The sequence below is a fragment of the Calliphora vicina genome, unplaced genomic scaffold (assembly GCF_958450345.1).
Source record: "Calliphora vicina unplaced genomic scaffold, idCalVici1.1 scaffold_21, whole genome shotgun sequence".
In the NCBI taxonomy this organism is placed as follows: Eukaryota; Metazoa; Arthropoda; class Insecta; order Diptera; family Calliphoridae; genus Calliphora; species Calliphora vicina.
The window spans coordinates 543,858-569,032 of NW_027052622.1; the positions used below are offsets into that span (position 1 = coordinate 543,858).

General features: G+C 29.1%; 1 long non-coding RNA gene across 1 annotated transcript; it reads right to left on the reverse strand.

Moving 5' to 3' along the window:
• Positions 1–1,464: 1,464 nt before the first annotated feature.
• On the reverse strand, positions 1,465–24,959 carry LOC135963088 (uncharacterized). Its single transcript, XR_010576816.1, has 3 exons — positions 24,719–24,959; positions 1,640–1,749; positions 1,465–1,575 (listed from the first exon to the last, which is right to left on the reverse strand). It is a non-coding gene; the product is annotated as an uncharacterized LOC135963088 (long non-coding RNA).
• Between the last annotated feature and the right edge of the window lie 216 nt (positions 24,960–25,175).

Below are 25,175 nucleotides of genomic sequence, written 5' to 3' on the forward strand. Positions count from 1 at the left end.
AAGTTTAAAAACATTTTCGAAAAGTTCGAAAAAATTAAAAATTAAATTAAAAACTACAAATATTTTATTAAAAAAAGTATTAATGAAAAGTTTAATAAAACCATGTTTTGTTAGGAACTAAATTTTGCTATTTTCATAGCAAAATAAGCAATGAAAAGCTACTTAAAATAAAAAAGTTGATGAATCTAGTTTTTTTATATATTCTTAACAAAAACAATACTTATAACTTACAAATATATCAAAAATTGCATGACATTTTAAAGCATAATCAATTTTAAACCCGTTAAAAAATTAAAATCGGACAAAAACTGACTGAGTTACTGGTCCGATAAGTTGACGAACATCACTTAAAACGGTTTTTTAGAATAACTTATGAATTTGAGAGTGTTCTGAAATTTTTTGACACGATTTGGAATGTACTCAACAAACCTATAAACCACGCTTTGTCGTTCTCCAAGTTTTTTTCTCACTCAAGCACCGTGTAATACATATATATACAGTGAGCCTCAAAAGTGAGTATACACCTAAAAATATTTGATTTTTTTAAGACAATGAATAATAGATTCGGTTGTAAAAAAAAGATTTAAGTCGGACTATAATGATTTTCATGATCCTAAAAACATCAAAAAATTCGGGGGTGTTTACTCACTTTTGAGGCTGTGTGTATGTTGATTACAATGGATAAAATTCTATTTTAATAAAAAATATTTACACAAAACCAAAATTAACATTTTCTCTGTAATTTTTTTAATGGCCAGTTTTTTTTTTATTTGTCCAGCTTTTTAGACCTCAATGTCCAGCTTTTTGCAAATCTGTATCTGGCACCACCCTAATGTAGAGTAACTTCGGGTAATGTGGACTACCGTTTTGTATTTTCTAAATTTTGGTCACAATATACAACATATATGGATATTAAAAAAGTTGTGTTCCAATAAATTAGCAAATGTATTCTCTAATTGTTTTTGTAGTTGAAAATTATTTATTTGTGTCAAAGTAGAAAGAATTTATGTGAAAATATTGTAATGAACCCAAAACCCACACTCATAAAAAAAATTGAGTAATCCGTACTTAAATTAATCCGGAGCGGTGTCAATATTAGGGTAAGTACGGATTTTCTTAAACCGAGTACATAATACTTGATTCAAGTACGGATTCATCAAGCCCAAAAATCTTAATTTTAGCTCTCCCTAAGTACGGCCGAGATTGAATTCATCTTAAAATGAGCTTGATTCAAGAATTCTAAACTTGTTTTAAGCATAATTCATACTTGATATAATCCAAAAATCGGATTGATTTAAGAATGTCCGAGATTGAATTAATCGCAAAATGAGCTTGCTTCAAGAATTCTGAACTAGATTTAAGCACGAATTCGTACTTGATATAATCCAAAAATAGGATTGATTTAAGCTCGAATTCGTACTAGATGTAAGCCAAACTAAGATTGATTTAAGAAAAACATATTAGTTTTTATTTTTATTTTTAATAAATTTTATTTTGTAAATATACAATTTCACAATTTAAAGCTCGTTTGCCACCCACGGATTGGAGACAAATTGTGTCGTCATCGACGCCAAACTATAGAATAAGATTAAGATTTATTAAATTATATTTGCAAAAATCAGTATTATTAAATGCTTACCTATATTTTTTCCACTTAAAAGCTTCTTCCTAAATTCGATTCGAAGACCAAGAGGAGGTATTGCTTCCTTAATTTTCACCTTTCATATATTGCAAGCAGTTGTATGTTACCTAAGAATGTACAAACAAATGATATAATATGAAAATTGTTTATAAATTCATTTATAATATTAACTATACAATATTAAAGATTTACCCCCATATTCACAAACAATTTTCAAAGGTTTATAAAACAATATTTCCATACAAAAGTCGTTTTATAAACCTTTGATAAATTTAAAAATTATTTATTAATATGAGGATAAATCATTAACATCGTACAGTTATTTTTATATTTTTTTAAGTGACTGTACTTGTATTTTTGCAATAAGAAACATATTTTTCATTTGTGGTACAAAAATACCATCAGTTCATGGACAAAAAGCAGTTACCCAGCAAAAACTTTACTTACCTAGTAAGCCAGCAAGTATAATTGGAGCAAAGCGATAACTACTTATTATTTGACTGAAACACTACTTACCGTTGTTCGAGATTTTTAAAAAATTCAGGGGTCAAGCTTACAAATGTACTTACAATCAGTTGAGAAATAAGTAGTAAATTCACAGCAAGAATATGTAGCTTAAAAAAAAACAAAAAATATTGCCTTGTGTGGGAATCGAACAGTCACATTATTTGCTTGTGTTTGATAGTCAAGCTGCTAACTCACTGCTCCATGTATGAGTTATTTTATTGGAAGTTAACAATAGTTTTAACATCAACATATAAATGAATATGATATGAACAAAAAAATTAATGGCTTTGACAGGTGGCGAACCACTAACCTCCCGTTTTCCAGTCAAACACACTAGATAGCTGTGCTAAATGCAAAAGTTCATTACCAGCCTGTATAAAAATAAGTACTTATTCTAGTAAATAAAATAATGTGCTGGGTAACCACCACTCCTTACAAAAGAATGCATGAAATAACTAGTTGTCATTACAAAAATTCTCCAAATTTTTGCTGGGTATACACAACGACGCAAACATTGCACTAGTTCCTCCACGTCGAATTCGTTGGCCACTAAGAACTACTACTAATGAACTAATAATAATGAAATTACTAATGAATTTAACACGGGGATGTCATTGCAAGTGGCCGATTGGCACACTCTGCATAACACTTCACTATTAAATTCAATAGTGAAAATACTCCAGCATTTGAGAAAAAAAGAAAAAATAAATTTTTCTGAGAGCGGGGTTGAACACATAACCTCTCGTTTTCTAGTCAAATGCTCTAACCACTAAACCACAGAGCTCTTATTTGTACTGCTCTCTAATTGTTATTAAGAATAACATGTGAGTCTACTCCAGGGAAAGGCAACCTATGCTATTGCATTTTACGATTGTGTTAGTTATACACTCTCTCCGCTCTCACCACGAATCGGTGTTGCCAGTAAACTTTTGTCTCTTTTCCCCAATTAAAAATGTAAAATCTCATATTGTTCATCATACATCTTCAAAAGTTGGGACATTTTTTTTTCACTGGCAACGCTGATTCTTAAATTGTGCGATAAAAAAACGATACACAACCTGCTTGTTTGAGTTCTCAAGCTAGACTGATTAAAAGTTGTTTATTTCTCTACAATGCGTGTGCACACCAGTGTTGCCACCAATAAAATTATAAACTACACATGCCTCATTCCTAAATTACACATACGAGAAAAAATTACACATGTAATTTTCGTGATTGCAATAGGAGAAATTGTCTAAAGGTGGTCATATTGTGAATACAAGATTTTTAAAACGTACATGAAGACAAAAGGTTTGGACTATGGGATGTTTGGACCAAATACGATCACTTAGTGTCAATTATGGACAATTTTCAATTGCGCAGATTTTAATTTATCCAGGAATTGGATATATGAAATTATTAAAGCAAAGTCAGCAATCTCTTTTTATACCCTTCGCCATGAATGGCTGAGATATTAGGAAAAAACTAGGAAAACCTCGATTTTTGGCGTATTTTTTATCTATATCTGGATAACTGAGTCACTAATATAGACAATATGGATATCTAATAATAGATATTTCAAAGTCCATTGCAACGGTGTATATAAGGCTATAGTAAGTTGGACCTACAATGGGTCAAAATCGGGAAAAATATTTTTTAATCCGATTTTTTTATCATCAAACAAATTTTTTTTTTGTCGCAAATTTTTTTTGAAAAAAATGGGAAAAATTTTTTTTAAAAAAATTAAAAAACTAATTTAAAAAAAATATTTTTAGTATAATTAGGTGATAAGATATAAGATTCGGCACAGCCGAATATAGCTCTCTTACTTATTTTTTAGTGAACTTTTCTAATTTAATGAATTCTTGAGATCAGTCAAATATGTCAATCCCAAATACGATTTTAACAAATAGATATTAACCAATGTTCATTCGAAGATTGTTCCATTTTAAATTGTTACATTTCTATTAAAAATTTAACAATATTTAAAAAAATAGCACACTGTTTGCCTTCGAATTTGAATTTTTTCCTAATTTATATTAAGCACCTAATTTTGTAAATCACGTCACCTAAGTGATATTTATATGGATAGCAAAAACAAAATTTAAAAAATTTTAAAAATTTGTTTTTGTTTTATATACAAAATTTTCAAATTATTTTTGAAACTGCTAGTGTATACTGAAACCAATAACAAATCGCACGGTTTTCAGAACATGGTGAAGTGCGTTAAGCGATTTGAAAACGCTGCGTTTTCCAGAACATGGGTGAAAGTTAAATATTTTTTACTATTTGTTATAAATTATAGCGAGAGAGAAAAATAGAAAAAAGTAAATGAACACTTTACCAGTAAAATCTTGTAGGTAAAGAAATGTATAATTTTTGTAACGTTTATATTTTTAAAATATTGCGAACAACATAGCAATAATCTCCAAATTATTTATCGTATTTTTATGCAAACCTTAATGTTAATTTAGTTCAAACTTGATTCATATCTTCATACATATAATTAAATTATACTGAGTAACAAACGAGTAAAATATAATAAATATGAATACATTTAGCGATACTAGATTTGTTATTTATCAACTAAAATAGAGGATATAGCTACTTTCCTTCATATAAACGTACATATTTATTTTCAGTTTTGAAATCTGAACAATACCAAAAATGATTGAAGACATACATTGACAATATACTTATTTTGGATATAATTGGAATTTAAAATTACACATGAATTACACATTCATTCAATTACACATGGGCTACACATCCAAGTTGAAATTACACACAATATGTGTAATTACACATGAAGTGGCAACACTGGTGCACACGTACGTAAGAGAAGAGTAAATGAAAAACGCGGCGCCCATGTTTTGCCCAAAGTAAATTAATAAAGTAGCGACCAAAGTAAATTAATAAAGTAGACTCAGTAGAACAGCTGACTATTTGTTTTACTTTGGTCTGAACTGTCAATTTACTTGTGGTTGTTGTGGCGAAAAATACAACAAGCCCAACAGCAAAAACAACAACAGGCAACTTTGACAGCTCAGACCTTAAACCAAAAACAAAATTGCTTGTGGTTTTTGTAAATGTTGTATTTGTTGTAGTACTGTCGCTACTTTATTAATTTACTTTGGTAGCGACAGTACTACAACAAATACAACATTTACAAAAACCACAAGCAATTTTGTTTTTGGTTTAAGGTCTGAGCTGTCAAAGTTGCCTGTTGTTGTTTTTGCTTTTGGGCTTGTTGTATTTTTCGCCACAACAACCACAAGTGAATTGACAGTTCAGACCAAAGTAAAAAAAATAGTCAGCTGTTCTACTGAGTCTACTTTATTAATTTACTTTGGTTTTGCCTTTCCCTGGTCTACTCTCTATTTTTGTATTTTCTACATCATCACTGAGAATGAAAACACAAACGGCTATATTCAGCATTACATGTGGCCATCGAAGTGGTATATTTTAGAAGATTTTATTTTTCTTGAACTTACCCAGCAGTTTGAAAAGTGCCAATTGGAAACCTTGCACTAGCTAAATTACTACTTGTACAACTAACTAGTTCAATGTGGCTGCTAAAGTGGTAGTTAAATGGTTATCATTTGCACTACATTTCACCAGCATATTCAGTAATAAGCAATAGTCAGCTATTTGTCCTAAGTTTTTATACCCTTCACCATGAGTGGCAAGGGTATATATAAGTTTGTCATTCCGTTTGTAATTTCCACATTTTTCATTTGCGACCCCATAAAGTATATATATTCTGGATCGTTATAGATACCGGAATCGATATAGCCATGTCCGTCTGTGTGTTGAAATCAACTTTCCGAAGCCCCCAAATAACATACATACATGATTCATATATCAATATCTCCGGAATTCTTCCGGCTCGGTTGCTATTTAAAATCGGTCCACAAATGGCTGAAATATAAGGAAAAAACCAGGACAACCTCGATTTTTTACCTATTTTTGACCTATATCTGGATTACTAAGTCATTAATATAGACAATATGGATATCTAATGATAGATATTTCAGAGACCTTTGCATCGACGTATATAAGACCATAGTAAATTGGACCTGGGCTGAGATATAACCAAAAAAACCAAAACACAATGTAATTTGTTAGAGTTGGGTTTACTAGCTCAGTAAAGTGAGCGCTCTTTTCAGCTCAGCTCACTCAAATGAACTAGGTCGCTCTTTTAGCTCATTAGTTCAGTATGTTGTATAATGACTATCTCATTTTGTGAGTTGCTTGTAGTGAATTAAATCAAATATCTCTGTTGTTAGTTATAAAAACACACATTCTTTTGACAATTAGAGATTTATGGGTTTGAAATAACTGATAAAAATTTAAATTTTAATTTTAAAATTTTATTTTATTTAAATTAATATTTTTTCGGAAATGAGAGTGAATTTTTTTTCCATACAAAAATAATTTTAACCGATAGTTTAATTAATTAGCAGATTAAAAATTGTAATATCAATAAAAATGTTTCGTTTTTTGATAAATTAAACAAATTTCTGGGCACTTATAAACAAAATCGGATCCATTGAAGAAATGCAAAATTCGTACATATATGTAATCAGACTGAGATAATTTATGTGAATTTAGTGCTGGAGACACTTTCAATTTATTCAAATCAATCTCCCCATTTAGTAAATGAATTTGGGGACTATGATTTTGAAATAAACGGTTCAACTTATTGATATCATAAATTTACATTTTTCCAAAAAACTTTTTTTTAAAAAAATAAAACTTTTTGCATCTCAAAAACCTTGCAAAACAAGGGAAAACTTGACATATGGTAACACTGTATACATCATTGATTTATGCCAGTCATGTTCACGCCATACAACAATTGTTTGAAAAATTTACACACATTTGTTATGCTCAAGGCGAATCTATAGAAGGTGACGACAGAACTACAACAAATACAACATATACAAAAACAACATGTACTTTGTTTTTGTAAAAAGATAAGTGAACTGTCAAAGTTGCCTGTGGTTGTTTTTGCTTTTGGGTTTGTTGTATTTTTCGCCACAACAAACACAAGTGAATTGACAGTTCACTTGTCTAAACAACTGAATAAAAAAAATAATCAGCTGTTCTTCTGTCGTCACCTTCTATAGATTCGCCTTGGTTATGCTCTTTTAAAAACTTTTGTTCATTCATCGCTGAGAATGCGAAGAAACCACATGTGGCGGACTATCGCAATTTTTTTTCAGAAATTTATTAAGCATTGTTGTTGGTTGTTTTTGTTTGAAGCATAGCAAACACACGCGTTTCAATTACAATTGAACACAATAAAACAAAGTCAAAAATAAATACAAAATTTAAGAGAATTTCGGACTTACAATGTATATTTTTTCATTTCCTTAAAATTTAAATTACATTCATTTAATAAATTGGTTTTATTTGACAAAAATTCTAAATCTAAACTTTCTTCATTTTGTTATTATTTTAAGTGTTTGACATTATGTTTGCTGGGTAGCTCTCTCACCAATACATCTTCATTTTTATTTTTGAACATCACTGATTTATGCATAGACAACAACTAGATAGGTAACTGAGAGCCAAAAACCTAAGTCTGTTGTCAAAAACCTAATTCATGAGAATGTATTGCATGTATTTTGTTATTGTATCACCCGTATGTGTGAAAAGAGAGTAATTTTTCAATATAAATTTCTCTCTCCTTCCGTTCTATGCGTTTATTCTATGGATTTATGTATGTTCGGACTTTTTTTATATTCATGTGTGAGTTTGTTTTATTTGTTTCGATAAAAAATTAAAAAATAAAAAACGGCCCTTTTTACATGTTCCAACTTTGAATGCGTGCAACTTTTTATAGGGACGAGATAACTGTTAGCAAGTTGTTTTTATTTTATTTAGCGTTCTATCGCCAAAATAGCTGATATTTAAAAAAAAAATCGACCCTCCATAGGCCCGCTATATCTAAAAAAAACAAAAAAAGATCGAGCAAAATTAAAAAAAATAAATAAATAAACCCAAATATCTCCTCAACTAAAAGTGATAACCTACATATCTAAGGATGTTTTTTGTAGATCTTCTAAAGGGCTATTTACATTTAAAATTTCAGCTCATTCGGATCATAATTTTTGACGATTTTTTAAAAAATGTGAGACCCGAGGTGACGAACTTTGAGGGGCCACGCACTGGCCCCCATTACCCTTAGAAAGCTGAAAAACTGAAAATAAACTCGAAAACCTCTCAGCTCCAACCATGTGAAATTTCTTAACAATGTATATAATAGTTCGCGAGATATCAAATTATTTCCAAAAAAAATAGTTTCAAAAGCATTCTTATTTTCTTCATGTATGTATATATGTATGTATGTATGTATGTACGTATTACAAACGTTGTATCATATCAAAGCAAAAATATATACGCGGCAGAGCATGGGAGTATACGATCATATACAGTGACTGTCATTAATATTCGGTTTTTGTATTGGGAGTTATTAATATTGAAAATTATGCAGGAATATAAACAAAAATCGTGTAATTTTTTTTGTAAATTAATTATATTTTTCGAGATCAAAATGTATTATTCTAAAAGTAAAAATTAACTAGAAAAAATATAAAAAAAAAACAAAAAAGTAAAAACTAACACAAAATTAAAGCTTCATTAATATTCGGTTTTTTAAAAACTTATAAATAAAGATCGTAAAATATGACTTAAAAAAACAAAACTAATATCTGGTAGGATATCCATTATTTTTTATAACTTCAGATAGACGATTTGGCATATTAGAAATAATTTTTTTTAAATAATCTACGCTGATTCTATCCCATTCTTCTTGTAGTCTTTTTTTGAGTTCGTTTTTAGATGAAATTTGACTTGTACGAATTTGACGATCCAAATGATTCCATAAATTTTCTATGGGATTCATGTCGGGAGATTGGGCTGGCGTTTCAATCACTTTTGGGCAATTATAAAGCAACCATTCACGGACAACATGGGCTTTATGTTTTGGATCGTTGTCCTGATATAATTTAAAAGTTGATGCAATTCCCATTTTTTCAGCTGATTGCTTTAAATTATCCTTCAAAATGGTTAAGTACAGATCCTTGTTCATGGTACTATCAATAAAAACAAGATTTCCGACACCTTTCGACGATATACAGCCCCAAACCATCACATGCCCTCCTCCGTGTTTTACTGTGGGAGTAATGTTTTTTCCTTTAAGCTCCTCATTCGGTTTCCGCCATACCATAGTTCTTCCGTCACTTCCAAATATATTAAATTTGCTCTCATCAAGGAATATAACGTCGTCCCACCAACTTACATCTTTCTTAATATGTTCCTTAGCAAATTTAAGTCGGTACTTTCTATTTTTTATATTTACAAACGGCTTTTTACGGGCAACTCGTCCATTAAACCCTTGTTTTTTAATGGTTCGCCGTATTGTTGATTCTGAAACTGTCTTTTTAAACTCCTCCTTCACTTCAGTAACAATTTTAGGAGCACTTAAGCGCGGATTTGCCTTAATTTTCCTAACAATTAGACGCTCTTCCATATCGGTCAACTTTTTTGGTTGACCAGTTTGTTTTTTAAAATGAATACGTCCTTCGTTTTTGTACCTTCGAACAATATCACCGACAGTATTTGGCTTCATATTTAATATTTCAGCAATATTTTTATAGGTTTTTCCATTTTCGTAATGAAAAATCACCAATTCCCTCTTCTCTAAAGAAGTATTTTTTCCTTTACGGCCCATAGCTTTTTTTAATAAAAAAAAACGGTTTCTAATATGATTTCACTTGTTACACGAGTTTATTTAAACTTCGTAAATATAAATTCCTCCATTATTCAAGCCAATTTTGCACAGTTGCAAAATTACAGCAATGTAATTTTTAGTAAGAAGAAAAAACCGAATATTAATGAAGCATAGATTTAAGTAACATTTCAGGTTTTCAAATTATATAATTGAATTTAGTCGATGTATATAAAAAAAATTTCCAATAATAGAAAGCTCTCAATAAGTACATTAATATATAAAAAAAATTGTTTCGAAATACTTTATTTTTTATTTAAAAATTAAGAACATTAAAACTCCATACAATAAAACCGAATATTAATGACAGTCACTGTACATACATAACAAACATACATCCCAGCGGTTAAGCAAGTAGTCAATGTATCCCTTAAAGACAGTAATTTTCACAAATGTCTTATCACTTGGCTGACTCCATTTTATATATTTTGGTCATTTGACACGTGTGTGCACTTTGTAGTGCAGAGATAAGACAATTGGTTACTTTATGCATCCCAAGTAATCTAGCGTGAAGACAATTGTCACTTAAGTGTCTCTAAGTAATCTTGAGTGTAGTCACTTTAAACGTTTTGTGAGTAATTCGTACAAACTGTTTTTTTACAAATTGTGTTAATATAATTCTCATACAGTTTATGTTTATTTTTGCTTAAGTATACTGATATCGCATGTAACATAGCATGAAGTCAATAGTCACTTTAGTGTCTCTTAGTAACCTATGGTGAAGTCACTTTCAAATTTTTTTTTGTACTGCAGTTTATTTTACCCACCAGAAGCGTTGACTACCTTCGATCAGCTATCCGATAGTCACATTGTAATCAAAAGGGTCAATTGACCCCCTGCTTAGGACATGCACGTGTTAAAATAACTAGTCAAGTAGCTGATCAAGTAACCAGTTACAAAGCTAGCAATGTAACTGACGCTATGTAACCAGTTTGTGAATCCAATGCGTTGCCTACTTTGGACCAGCTATTAGACAGTCCCATTGTAATCAAAAAGAGACAATTGACCCCCTGCCTAGGACATGCCCGTGTTAAAATGACTAGTCACGTGGCTATTGAAGTAACTAGCTCCCACCCTAAATGATAGGTAAAATCACTAGTTCGGTACTGTCTCCTAGAACTGCTGGGATTCGAATGATTGTTTTATTTTTGTTGGACACAATACTCACTCATTTTTCAATGTCAGTGAGCGAAAGAATGTTAGAGCATTGAAACAGTGAAACATTGAAACATGAGCTGCTTGTGCAGCTCTTTCATGAGTACTGAAAGAAGTATGTCATACTACAAAACAGCTCAGTTGAAAACTGAGCGTTTTCAACTGAGCGCTGAGCTGAAAACGCTCAGTATGATGAATGATTCACTTCGCTCAGTTGAGTGAATAGTTCAATTGAACTAGGTCTTTCATGAGCTACACAACTCTATAATTTGTTATTGTTTTCAATGACGTCATGCAAATATGTATAATAACAAACCAATCTTTATTTGTATGTATGTATGTATGTATGTATGTATGTATGTATGTATGTATGTATGTATGTATGTATGTATGTATGTATGTATGTATGTATGTATGTATGTATGTATGTATGTATGTATGTATGTATGTATGTATGTATGTATGTATGTATGTATGTATGTATGTATGTATGTATGTATGTATGTATGTATGTATGTATGTATGTATGTATGTATGTATGTATGTATGTATGTATGTATGTATGTATGTATGTATGTATGTATGTATGTATGTATGTATGTATGTATGTATGTATGTATGTATGTATGTATGTATGTATGTATGTATGTATGTATGTATGTGTTTTGTCAATCTTCAGCAGGGAAAGGCAACCTATACTATTGCATTTTACGATTGTATGAGTTATACACTCTCTCCACGAATCGGTGTTGCCAGTAAACGTTCGTCTCTTTTCCCCAATTAAAAATTTAAAATCTCATATTGTTCATCATACATTTTTAAAAGTTGGGACATTTTTTTTTTCACTGGCAACGCTCATTCTTAAATTGTGCGATAAAAAAACGATAAACAACCTGCTTGTTTGAGTTCTCAAGCTAGACCAGTGATGTTCACCCCATACAACAATTGTTTAAAAAATATACACACATTTGTTACGCTCTTTTAAAGAGCGTAACAAATGCCTCTTTTTAAAAGAAATTCATTAAGCATTGTTGTTGGTTTGCTTTTGGATGAAGCATAGCAAACACACGCGTTTCAATTACGATTGAACACAAAAAAGACAAAGTCAAAAATAAATAAATAATTTGAGAGAATTTAGGCCGTATAATGTATATTCTTCCATTTCCTTAAAATTTATATTACATTCATTTAATAAATTGGTTATATCTGGCAAAAATTCTAAATCTAAACATTCTTTATTTTGTTCTTATTTTAAGTGTTTGACATTATGTTTGCTGGGTAGCTCTCTCACCAATACATCTTCATTTTTATTTTTGAACATCACTGAGCTAGACTGATTAAAAGTTGTTTATTTCTCTACAATGCGTGTGCACACGTACGTAAGAGAAGAGTAAATGAAAAACGCGGCGCCCATGTTTTGCCCAAAGTAAATTAATTATTAATTTACTTTGGTTTGGCCCAAGGCAAAGTAAATTAATAAAGTAGCGACAGTACTACAACAAATACAACATTTACAAAAACCACAAGCTGTCAAAGTTGCCTGTTGTTGTTTTTGCTTTTGGGCTTGTTGTATTTTTCGCCACAACAACCACAAGTGAATTGACAGTTCAGACCAAAGTAAAAAAAATAGTCAGCTGTTCTACTGAGTCTACTTTATTAATTTACTTTGGCCCAAGGTATATTAATTATAAGGTAGTGTCATCGGCGAATTCAGAATACCGAGCGAATTGGTTATATTTTTTTTATATGTAGTTTGACATTGTGCCTGCATTTGAAGGCGAATTGGCTGGCAGGGAAAAATGTCAAAGACAGCGAATTTTTGTTAAACAAAAAATGTTTATAAATTTGAATCTGTTTGTAATTTAATTTGATGTTTTTAAAAATAAAACTAATTTCGTGTAGTATTATTATTGGTTTTAAAACATAAACGAATTTAACAGCAAAACAAAGTTTGACATTTACAAAATGTAAACAAAGTTTGACATTTATAATGCACTACGGCGAAAAATGAACATAGTAGCAAAAAACGATCAGCTGGTCTGATAACACCAGCGTTGCCACTCATAAAATATTTTTCCTGCCAAATTTCTAATTAAAAACTACCAAAGCCTACCAAAACCTACCAAATTTAAAATATTTGAGAAATGATATATGGATTCGTTTCAAAATTAATAGTTAACTATATAATTATATTATTGCTGCTATAAAATTACCCAGAGAAAGAAAGTTATTTAATAACACTACAATCATAAATATGTTAAAATCGTTCAGTTTCCAGATTTTATTTTTGAGTCGATTTAACGATGTCCTTTGTACGTCTGTCTGGCTGGTTGTCCACGTATTTCACATAGCCCCCATATAAATGTCCTCCAGAAATAAGACATTATCCGTCATAAATGCTTGATTTATATAGATATTAAATAACATTTTTACACATAAATTACACCTAAAAATTCAATTCATTATTGATCATAGCTTTCATACAAGGCCCTCTTCCGAAAATTACTTAAACGAGCATAAAACTCCTAAAAGTGTTGGTATCCCGAAAAAATTCAACACAAATAAGTTTCATATAGAAATAAATTACGTGTCTTAATTTCCATAATTGGACATTTAAAGTGTCAGATGAAACAGAAATATTGAAGCAGAGTTTAACACATATTATTAGAAAATAAAAGTTTTGAGAGCGCTGTGTCATTTTTTGAACTCAACACTACTAAATAAATACACATTTAACTGACTAAACTAAATATTTATGAAAATGCTATCTTCATATTTTGCAAATATGTAGTTTTATTATTTTGGCTTAACATAAGTAGTTTTTTCGTTATTATTTCAATTATTTTGTTCTTAAAAATACTTATGTATTCAGAAATATCGTAGCCTACCAAAATACGACAAATATCGGAACAAACAAACCAAACTACCAAAAGTCAATTTGTTAACTTCAAACTACCAATTTTGGTCCAATTGGACCAAAGCGGCAACGCTGGATAACATTACCTATAATTAATATACCTTGGTTTTGCCTTTCCCTGATCTTCAGCAATGCGAATTTATATACCAGGTGGTGTCGATTCTAAAACAAGTACAACATTTACAAAAACCACTTGCAATTTGTTTTTGTTCATGTGGTTTAAGCTGTCAAAGTTTGCCTGTTGTTTTTGTTACTTTTACGTTTGTTGTAGCATTCGCCGCAACAATCACAGGATAATTGACAGCTCAAACATCCAAACAACACTAATCAGCTGTGCTATCAACACCACCTGGTATATAAATTCGCCTTGAGAGAGAGCTTTTTATAATGTGTTCTCAAAAGAGCAACTCTCTCACGCGTACACAGAACCAGTGTTCAGGGCTGCCAGATGAATTTGGGAAAAAATCGTCAATATCCCGATAAAAAAGAAAAAAATCGTCATTTCGAATTTTAAAAATCGTCAAAAAATCGGAGAATGAAAAAGGTCAAGATTTCTAACAGGAATTTTAAATTTCTATTTAAAAAGTGAACGAAAACATCACATTTATCAAAAGAACATTTCTTAAAATTGAAGTTTATAAATAAGGGATCACTAAAATAAAAAAGTAAAGCTCAATTTAATTATAATATAAGGTTTCATTCAGAAGTTTTTTTAATTTTAAATAAAACACATAAAATAGAATTTAATGTCTAAATCTTTATTATGATAGGAAAGAACAATCTCTGACATTACTTTTTGAAGATAAATTCATTAAAATATAGCACCACGCTGTAGGTGGTCCATTCGGAAGGTAATAAAAAAAAAAAATCACTAAAATAAAAAAGTAAAGCTCAATTTAATTATAATATAAGGTTTCATTCAGAAGTTTTTTTAATTTTAAATAAAACACATAAAATAGAATTTAATGTCTAAATCTTTATTATGATAGGAAAGAACAATCTCTGACATTACTTTTTGAAGATAAATTCATTAAAATATAGCACCACGCTGTAGGTGGTCCATTCGGAAGGTAATAATTGAATGGGGTAATGTCATTATATTCTGAATAAATTTTGTCAAAATAGAAAAAGTTGCTTTCATGCAATAAGCATGTGTTGGTAAATTTGAAATTTTTGTTTATGTATGCGACATACAGACAATGCAGGGTATGAAAAATCAAAATAGTTTTGATTTTGAAACGAACTCATACTGCTGACAGTTGTTCAAATGAACAATATTATGAATTTTTGTATTTTTCTGAAAAATTTTGTTTTAAATTTGACGTTAGCTATTTAAGAAAATTAAAATATTTTTTGAAAACAAGAAAAAATTTTCAATGATGATTGATAGGTATGTAGTAAAATATCAATCACACACGTATGCGAAGTGTTCATCGGCAGTAGCTGTCAGCAGAATGTGTCTATGGGCCCCTTTAGAATTTTTCCTTTTTATTTCAGTAATTTATTTACAAAAATTGATTTAAAATCTAAAAATTTTAATTGACAAAATTCAAAATCTAAATATTACTTTTCATATTCACCAACAAAATGAGAAAATTCTTTAACTATTTCATAAAATTGTACCATATTTTCATAATGCAGAAAATCGTCATTTTCGAGAAAGGAATCGTCAAATCGTCAAATTGCTATTTTTGAAACCAAAAATCGTCAAAATGACGATAAATCGTCAAATCTGGCAGCTATGCCAGAGTTGCTATATATTTTTTGAAGAAAACTTTTTATTTCTAAGTACATACTAAAATTACAAAACCCAATTCGTACATATATGTAATCAAACTGAGATAATTTATGTGAATTTAGTGCTGGAGACACTTTCAATATATTCAAATCAATCTCCCCATTTAGTGAATGAATTGGGGGACTATCATTTTGAAATCATCGGTTCAACTTACTGATATCAATTTTCCAAAAAAAATTTTTTTTTTATAAATAAAACTTTTTGCGTCTCAAAAACCTTCCTAAAAAGGGAAAACTTGACATATGGTAACACTGCACAGAACACATATTGTACAAAAACAACAACCACGTTGTTTGAGCACGCTGCGTTTGCGCTTATTTCATTTTTGTTGTTGTTTGTTGCTATTGTCAACAAATAATTGAGCAACGCAACCACTCCCAGCAAGGCGAATCTATAGAAGGTGACGACAGAATGTACAAAAACAACAGGTACTTTGTTTTTGTTAAAAGATAGTCGAACTGTCAAAGTTGCCTGTTGTTGTTTTTGCTTTTGGGGTTGTTGTATTTTTCGCCACAACAATCACAAGTGAATTGACAGTTCACTTGTCTAAACAATTCGCCTTGACTCCCATATTGTTATTCTATTTTTTTAGCCGTTTTTAAACATGAAAGTAAATAACAAACATTTCAGAAAAAGCTTTTTGTTCGATTGTTGTGTTTAATTCTTTTAATACCCTTCATCACAAGGTGCATTTAATAAGGTGCCATCGGCAGCACAGCTGATTATAGAAATAACTCGCACAAATGTCAAACTACATATATAAAAAATATTCGCCCGTACGTCCGTATGTCAAACTCTATATATAAAAAATAAGTGAATTCGCCTGTATTTATTTCAATTCGCCACTGCTGTCACCTTGTTAAATACGCCTTGCTTCATCATAAGTGGCAAGGCTATATACATATGTATATGTAAGTTTGTCATTCCGTTTGCAATTTCTATAAAATTTTATGAAATTTCAACAGATTATGTAAACGATTCTATATTGGATTTGCTGTTACGGTTCCATATGTGTTCTCCTATTTTAAGATTTACTTGTAATCAGTGTTGCCACAACCTCAAAATTTTTGTAACCAAGTTTGTTTAAAAAAATAACCAAAATGCTAAAAAAAAGTAACCAAAACAAATTTATTGGAAATGTCATGTTTTTATACTTCAAGATAAATTGTATGTGAAGATTTCACTAGTGTTTATAAACCGGTTAACCGGTTAACCGAAAAACCGGGTTTTCTTCGAAATCTCGGTTTTTTGCAAACCGGTTAATTTAAAATGTTGATTTTCGGTTAACCGGTTTATCCGGTTTTTATCACTCGGTTAACCGGTTTTTAAAATTTAGGTTTAAAATTAAGAAATCTCATGGTTTTGTGCATTTTTTATATTTATTGTACAAACATTATTGGTCTGATTTGAAACCTATACTGCTGATTTACAATATAAACCTATTTAGATTGATATTTTTAAGAATTACAATGATTCTAAATAGTAGAGGACGATGAGTTTACTTAAAAACTTTTTCAGAATAAATTGCACATAATCAAACTATAAAAATTAAATTCCGCAGAATTCTAGAAGTTAAGCAAAATCTTAATAATGATTTATTATAAACTTAGTGATGATTTTACCAAACGTCAAGTTGAATTTGATGTGTATACCTTCTTTCAATCAATTTGACTTCATTAGTGTGTTTTGTTCTTAAAATTTTATTTTATTATTCATTTTGTTAGTTTAGTGTACAATATGAAATATTTTGAAATCTGATAATGGAGTTTTATTAATTATTTGGTATGATTTATAATAACAAATAATCACAGCTAAGAAGAAGTGCGTTTGCATCTTATAGGTCCTTTTTTGGGACTTGCTACATTTTCTGTTCCATATCAGAAAAATTTAATGAATAAACCAATAATTAAAACAAGTATATTATATATTTAGTAACATATTTATACACAATTCCATTTGACTGAGATAATAATTTTGAAATTTTTACAAAATAAAATGGACTTAGCACCTTTGTATATTTATAGTTATTTAATATTAACCATTCCTGACTAATAAAAACTAAAAATTTTAAAGCTGTATATACTTTATTGGACATTTTATGTTTTTACACATATATGACGGTTAACCGGTTTAACCGGTTTTTTCGATGTCGGTTAACCGAAAAACCGGTTTTCTAAAAAAGCCCAATTTTCGGTTAACCGACAAACCGGTTTTTTAAAAAGTCGGTTTTTTATAAACACTAGATTTCACCTTTTACAATATTATGAAAATTAGTTCTTAATCACAAAATATTCAGAAAAAAATTTTTTTTTTTTTATTTTTCTATTTTACACAATTATTTTGACTGAATGTAAATCTTTTAATTTTTTTAAAATGTGCTTCATGAAATATCTGACTTGAACATATTGTGTTTGGTGATGCCTGAGGTAATGTCTGATTAAGGAGATGAAAATTTTACATGATTAAACTAAGGAGAAGAAAATTTTACATGATATTTTTTTGTTGGGCAAGAGATTTGCGCAACTAAATTGCCTAGTGTGAAAGGGGTCATAGCTTTTCAAATATTACACTTCTTCTGTGGTTTTGCTGAACATTTTTCATTTTAAAGATATCTGCACGCATAATGTAACATATGACATTGGTAGTTTTTATTAGAGTATTTTTAATAAAATCTAAACAAATAGCGAAGGTTGAAGCTAGCTAACCAAATATTATATTTAAACTTTCTTGTTCGCATATTTTTAATTTTATACAATTTAATCGATCAGAGGAACAAAATTGACATTTTAATTTGGTGCAGCGAAAAATATAATTGATAACACATATATGGGACATTTATTTTTAAAACTTTCTTTATTTTTTTGTGCAGCTCTTGTTTTTAAAATATCGCGGTTTTAATTTGTTTGGTTATTCTATATGTTTCTTCTTATTGGTTAAATATTGCATAAATTGAATAAAATGTATAAATAAATCTGATACAAAAAAATAGTAGTCACCAAAAACGCTGCATATCACGTAAACAAAAAAATCAAATTTATATTGCTGTAGTTAGATTTAAATGTGTATTAAGAAAGAAATAAGATCTAATTACCTAAAAAATTAATTTATAAAAAAAATATTTTTTTTGGGATGTAAAATTTCGGTGTATTATCTAAATATTTAAACTATGTTCACTTTAATGTGCAGTATTAAATTTTTATTTAGAATTTTCGGAATACAACATTTTATTGAGGATAAAGCTAAAATAGTCAAATTTCAACATTCTTGAAATATCAGACAAATATTCTAAAACATCTACCAGAATTACTATACTCAAAAGAATCAAATGTTTACGTAGGCCAGTACATGCTAAAAAAAAATGTCATATTCTGAGTTATAGTACCCAAAATTTAGAGGAAAAAGGCCAAAAAATCGGATATGTAATGTGAATATAAAAACGGCGATATTTCGTAAATGGGACCAGACTGCAAAAAACATGTTTAACGGCACCAATATGTCAGTTCCGCTGTGTAATTAAACCAATATTGGGAACTCATTTACATTCCTAAATCACAAAAATCGTAAATATCTTTTAAAAAAATTATTCGTTCTCAAATCTTTTGATATAATTTCAAAGAGCTTGAATTGCCAATCACGATAGATATAATTTGTTTATGAAAACTCTCACGTAAAATTATACACCTACAACAAGTATTAACACATTTTTAGTCTTAGACTAAATATACGATCTCGTTAGGATCGTATATTGAAAAATCAGTCTATAACAAAATGTTTTTAAAAAAGTAACCAAAATGAAAAATAAATACACATCTACACATCAGGAATAAAAATAACCAATTTTGGTTATAAATAACCAAAACGGCAACACTGCTTGTAATCTTATATACAGGGATGGAAAATTATATTTTTGTTCCGTATTAAAAAATTACTTTCTTCATCACCAGAGTACTTAAAATTTTAATATTACTGTAGCTTTATGTTGTAAACAGTCGTCTGTTATCACAAAATTGTCTATAGAAAGTGCTGTTGAATACGAGATATTCTATAGAAAATGCTGTTATAATAGACAAGATTTGTAAAGAAAATGCTGTTTTTCATACGATTTTCTATAGATAATACTGTTATACACAACATGTCCAAAAAATATAGTTATAGACAAGATTTTCTATAGAAAATTATTTTATTTTCTATAGAAAAATGTTACACTAAAGATTTTCAACAGAAAATATAGTTATACTTAAGATTTTCTACAGCAAATATTGTTATACACAAGATTGTTTATAGAAAATATTGTTCTACGCAAGATTTTCTATAGAAAATATTGTTCTACACAAGATTATCTATAGAAAATATTGTTCTATACAAGATTTTCTATAGAAAATATCGTCATACACAAGATTTTCTATAGAAAATATTGTTATATTCAAAATTTTCTGCAGAAAATATTTTCTATAGAAAATATTGTTCTACACAAGATTTTCTATAGAAAATATTGTTCTACACAAGATTTTCTATAGAAAATATTGTTCTACACAAGATTTTCTATAGAAAATATTGTTCTACACAAGATTTTCTATAGAAAATGTTGTTCTACACAAGATTTTCTATAGAAAATGTTGTTCTACACAAGATTTTCTATAGAAAATATTGTTCTACACAAGATTTTCTACAGAAAATATTGTTCTACACAAGATTTTCTACAGAAAATATTGTTCTACACAAGATTTTCTATAGAAAATATTGTTCTACACAAGATTTTCTATAGAAAATATTGTTCTACACAAGATTTTCTATAGAAAATATTGTTCTACACAAGATTTTCTATAGAAAATATTGTTCTACACAAGATTTTCTATAGAAAATGTTGTTCTACACAAGATTTTCTACAGACAATGTTGTTCTACACAAGATTTTCTACAGACAATGTTGTTCTACACAAGATTTTCTACAGACAATGTTGTTCTACACAAGATTTTCTACAGAAAATATTGTTATACACAAGATTTTTTATAGAAAATATTGTTATACACAAGATTTTTTATAGAAAATATTGTTCTACACAAGATTTTCTATAGAAAATATTGTTCTACACAAGATTTTCTATAGAAAATGTTGTTCTACACAAGATTTTCTATAGAAAATGTTGTTCTACACAAGATTTTCTATAGAAAATATTGTTCTACAGAAGATTTTCTACAGAAAATATTGTTCTACACAAGATTTTCTACAGAAAATATTGTTCTACACAAGATTTTCTATAGAAAATGTTGTCCTACACAAGATTTTCTATAGAAAATGTTGTCCTACACAAGATTTTCTATAGAAAATGTTGTCATACACAAGATTTTCTATAGAAAATGTTGTCATACACAAGATTTTCTATAGAAAATGTTGTCATACTCAAGATTTTCTACAGAAAATGTTGTTTTACACAAGATTTTCTACAGAAAATGTTGTTCTACACAAGATTTTCTACAGAAAATATTGTTATACTCAAGATTTTCTACAGAAAATGTTGTTCTACACAAGATTTTCTACAGAAAATGTTGTTCTACACAAGATTTTCTACAGATAATGTTGTTCTACACAAGATTTTCTACAGACAATGTTGTTCTACACAAGATTTTCTACAGAAAATGTTGTTCTACACAAGATTTTCTACAGAAAATGTTGTTCTACACAAGATTTTCTACAGACAATGTTGTTCTACACAAGATTTTCTACAGACAATGTTGTTCTACACAAGATTTTCTGTAGAAAATGTTGTTATATACAAGATTTTCTACAGAAAATATTGTTATACTCAAGATTTTCTACAGAAAATGTTGTTCTACACAAGATTTTCTACAGAAAATGTTGTTCTACACAAGATTTTCTACAGAAATTGTTGTTCTACACAAGATTTTCTACAGACAATGTTGTTCTACACAAGATTTTCTGTAGAAAATGTTGTTCTACACAAGATTTTCTGTAGAAAATGTTGTTCTACACAAGATTTTCTGTAGAAAATGTTGTTCTACACAAGATTTTCTGTAGAAAATGTTGTTCTACACAAGATTTTCTATAGAAAATGTTGTTCTACACAAGATTTTCTGTAGAAAATGTTGTTCTACACAAGATTTTCTGTAGAAAATGTTGTTCTACACAAGATTTTCTATAGAAAATGTTGTTCTACACAAGATTTTCTATAGAAAATGTTGTTCTACGCAAGATTTTCTATAGAAAATGTTGTTCTACACAAGATTTTCTATAGAAAATGTTGTTATACACAAGATTTTCTATAGAAAATGTTGTTCTACACAAGATTTTCTATAGAAAATGTTGTTCTACACAAGATTTTCTATAGAAAATGTTGTTCTACACAAGATTTTCTATAGAAAATGTTGTTCTACACAAGATTTTCTATAGAAAATGTTGTTCTACACAAGATTTTCTATAGAAAATGTTGTTCTACACAAGATTTTCTATAGAAAATGTTGTTCTACACAAGATTTTCTATAGAAAATGTTGTTCTACACAAGATTTTCTATAGAAAATGTTGTTCTACACAAGATTTTCTATAGAAAATGTTGTTCTACACAAGATTTTCTATAGAAAATGTTGTTCTACACAAGATTTTCTATAGAAAATGTTGTTCTACACAAGATTTTCTACAGAAAATATTGTTATTGACAAGATTTTCTATAGAAAATGTTGTTATTGACAAGATTTTCTATAGAAAATGTTGTTCTACACAAGATTTTCTATAGAAAATATTGTTATTGACAAGATTTTCTACAGAAAATGTTGTTATTGACAAGATTTTCTACAGAAAATATTGTTATTGACAAGATTTTCTACAGAAAATATTGTCAATAACAAAATTTTCTATAGAAAATCTTGTCAATAACAATATTTTCTACAGAAAATGTTGTTCTACACAAGATTTTGACCTATATCTGTATTATGGATATCTAATGATAGATATTTCAAAGACCTTTGCAACGACGTATATAAGACCATAGTAAGTTGTACCTACAATGGGTCGGGTTAAAATTTTTTTTCCCGATTTTGACCCATTGTTGGTCCAACTTACTATGGTCTTATATACGTCGTTGCAAATGTCTTTGAAATATCTATCATTAGATATCCATATTGTCTATATTAATGTCTTAGTAATTCAGATATAGGTCAAAAATAGGTCAAAAATCGAGGACAGAATTATTGAAGATTTGGATCCCGAAGATATCTGGGGTCTTCAGAAAACTGATTTCAACAGACAGACGAGTATTCCCACTATTGAATTTAATTGTGAAGTGTTATGCAGAGTGTGCCAATCGGCCACTTGCAATGACATCCCCGTGTTAAATTCACCAGTCAATAACGTTGCGAGTGGGTTGAAAATTCACTAGTAGTAGTTCTTAGTGGCCAACGAATTCGACGTAGCGGAACTAGTGCAATGAACTGCAGGGGTCATATTACATATGTACATATGTGTACAAAATTTTAAACTTTTAATATAAAAAATAACCAAAATTGAAACTAAAGTATCATCAAGTATATGATTTTCTTAAACAAAATAACGTATACGCTTTGAGTAATTAATTAATTAATTAATTAATAAATCGTTTTTACCTTATTTTATCTTTTTTTAATAAATTTGTTGCAATTGAATATTTTTTGCAGTCTTAATGAAAATTTAATCAAGAACCTTTTTTAGTTTAAACAAGTAAGAGTGCTATATTCGGCTGTGCCGAATCTTATATACCCTTCACCAAATTATACTTCAAAATTTTAAATATTTTTAGGTAAACAAAATTTAATTTTTATTGCAGTTGTTCTTTTCATTTTTTGTAAAAAAAATATTTCGATTGTTATTTAAATTTTTTTTTAAATTTAAAAAAAAAAATTTTTTGTTTTTTAAATTTTTTTTTGAAAAAAAAATTCGGGTTAAAATTTTTTTTCCCGATTTTGACCCATTGTTGGTCCAACTTACTATGGTCTTATATACGTCGTTGCAAATGTCTTTGAAATATCTATCATTAGATATCCATATTGTCTATATTAATGTCTTAGTAATTCAGATATAGGTCAAAAATAGGTCAAAAATCGAGGACAGAATTATTGAAGATTTGGATCCCGAAGATATCTGGGGTCTTCAGAAAACTGATTTCAACAGACAGACGGACAGACATACAGACAGACGGACATGGCTTAATCGACTCAGTTATCTATAAGGATCCAGAATATATATACTTTATAGGGTCGGAAATGAAAAATGTAGAAATTACAAACGGAATGACAAACTTATATATACCCTTCTCACGAAGGTGAAGGGTATAAAAAGTAGTTGTTAGTAATTAAAATAAAAAAAACATAAACAACTTAAAAATGTATATATAAAATGCTTTTATTTAAAATAAAATAAAAAAAAAAAATTTTGTTTAAGTTTTTATTTTTTCATAAAAATTTATATTGATGATACGTTTTTTTGTTTCAGAAAATAACAATTCAAAAAAACGTAAGCCACATAGTATCTTAAAGTGTGCTTTGAAAAAATTAGTTTTTTTTCATAAAATATATTTCTAGAGTCACTGTAATACAGATTTGAAAATTTTGTTTCAATATCTCAAGTAGTTTTCATTTTATATCGTTTTTTGCTCCTCCTATAAACTTATGAAAAGTGATGTTACGTTATTGAAAAAATATTTCTTATTGAAAAAATTTGTACGTACATACCACGTTGTACCGTTATTTTGTTTTTAAAGAATTTGTTGCAAATTCAACAGTCTATTTATAAAATATAATAAAGTAAGCCAAAAGAAAACATGTACAAAGAAACTTATCCAATGTTTTCGATTGACTTGCTGTATTATGTTTTATAAATAGAATAACTGTATTATTTATAAATAAATCACAATGATAAATAAATTATAGACTTACCTTTTAAATACCCATAAACACTGGGCTGATGAAACTCCTGGAGAAGCTGGAGCAGGAGGGTGTCTTCTTTGTCCGAAACCACTTCTGCCTCACTCATATTTTTTTTTCACACAACACAAAAAAACACAAAAGATCGAAAACAATACAGAACAACACGGAACGAACAAAACAGACTTATGAAATTGCTTGTTTATGCATGGAACACATTGAAGACAGCAGGCTACCAACTGCAATCTGTCAAAATTAGAATACACACGTTTATATGAAGACGATTCTTTTGACGACAGCACAGCTACACGACCACACGATTGCTTTTGCCGCTGTAGCCGAATCACAAAGTATACAGAGGCGTCACGAGACAGAAAATAATCTCGTTTTCTATTTGTCTCTTTCTTTATAAACTGCCCTTTTCATCGTTTTGTTTTGTTTATTTCTTTGTTTTGATTACATTACTTTG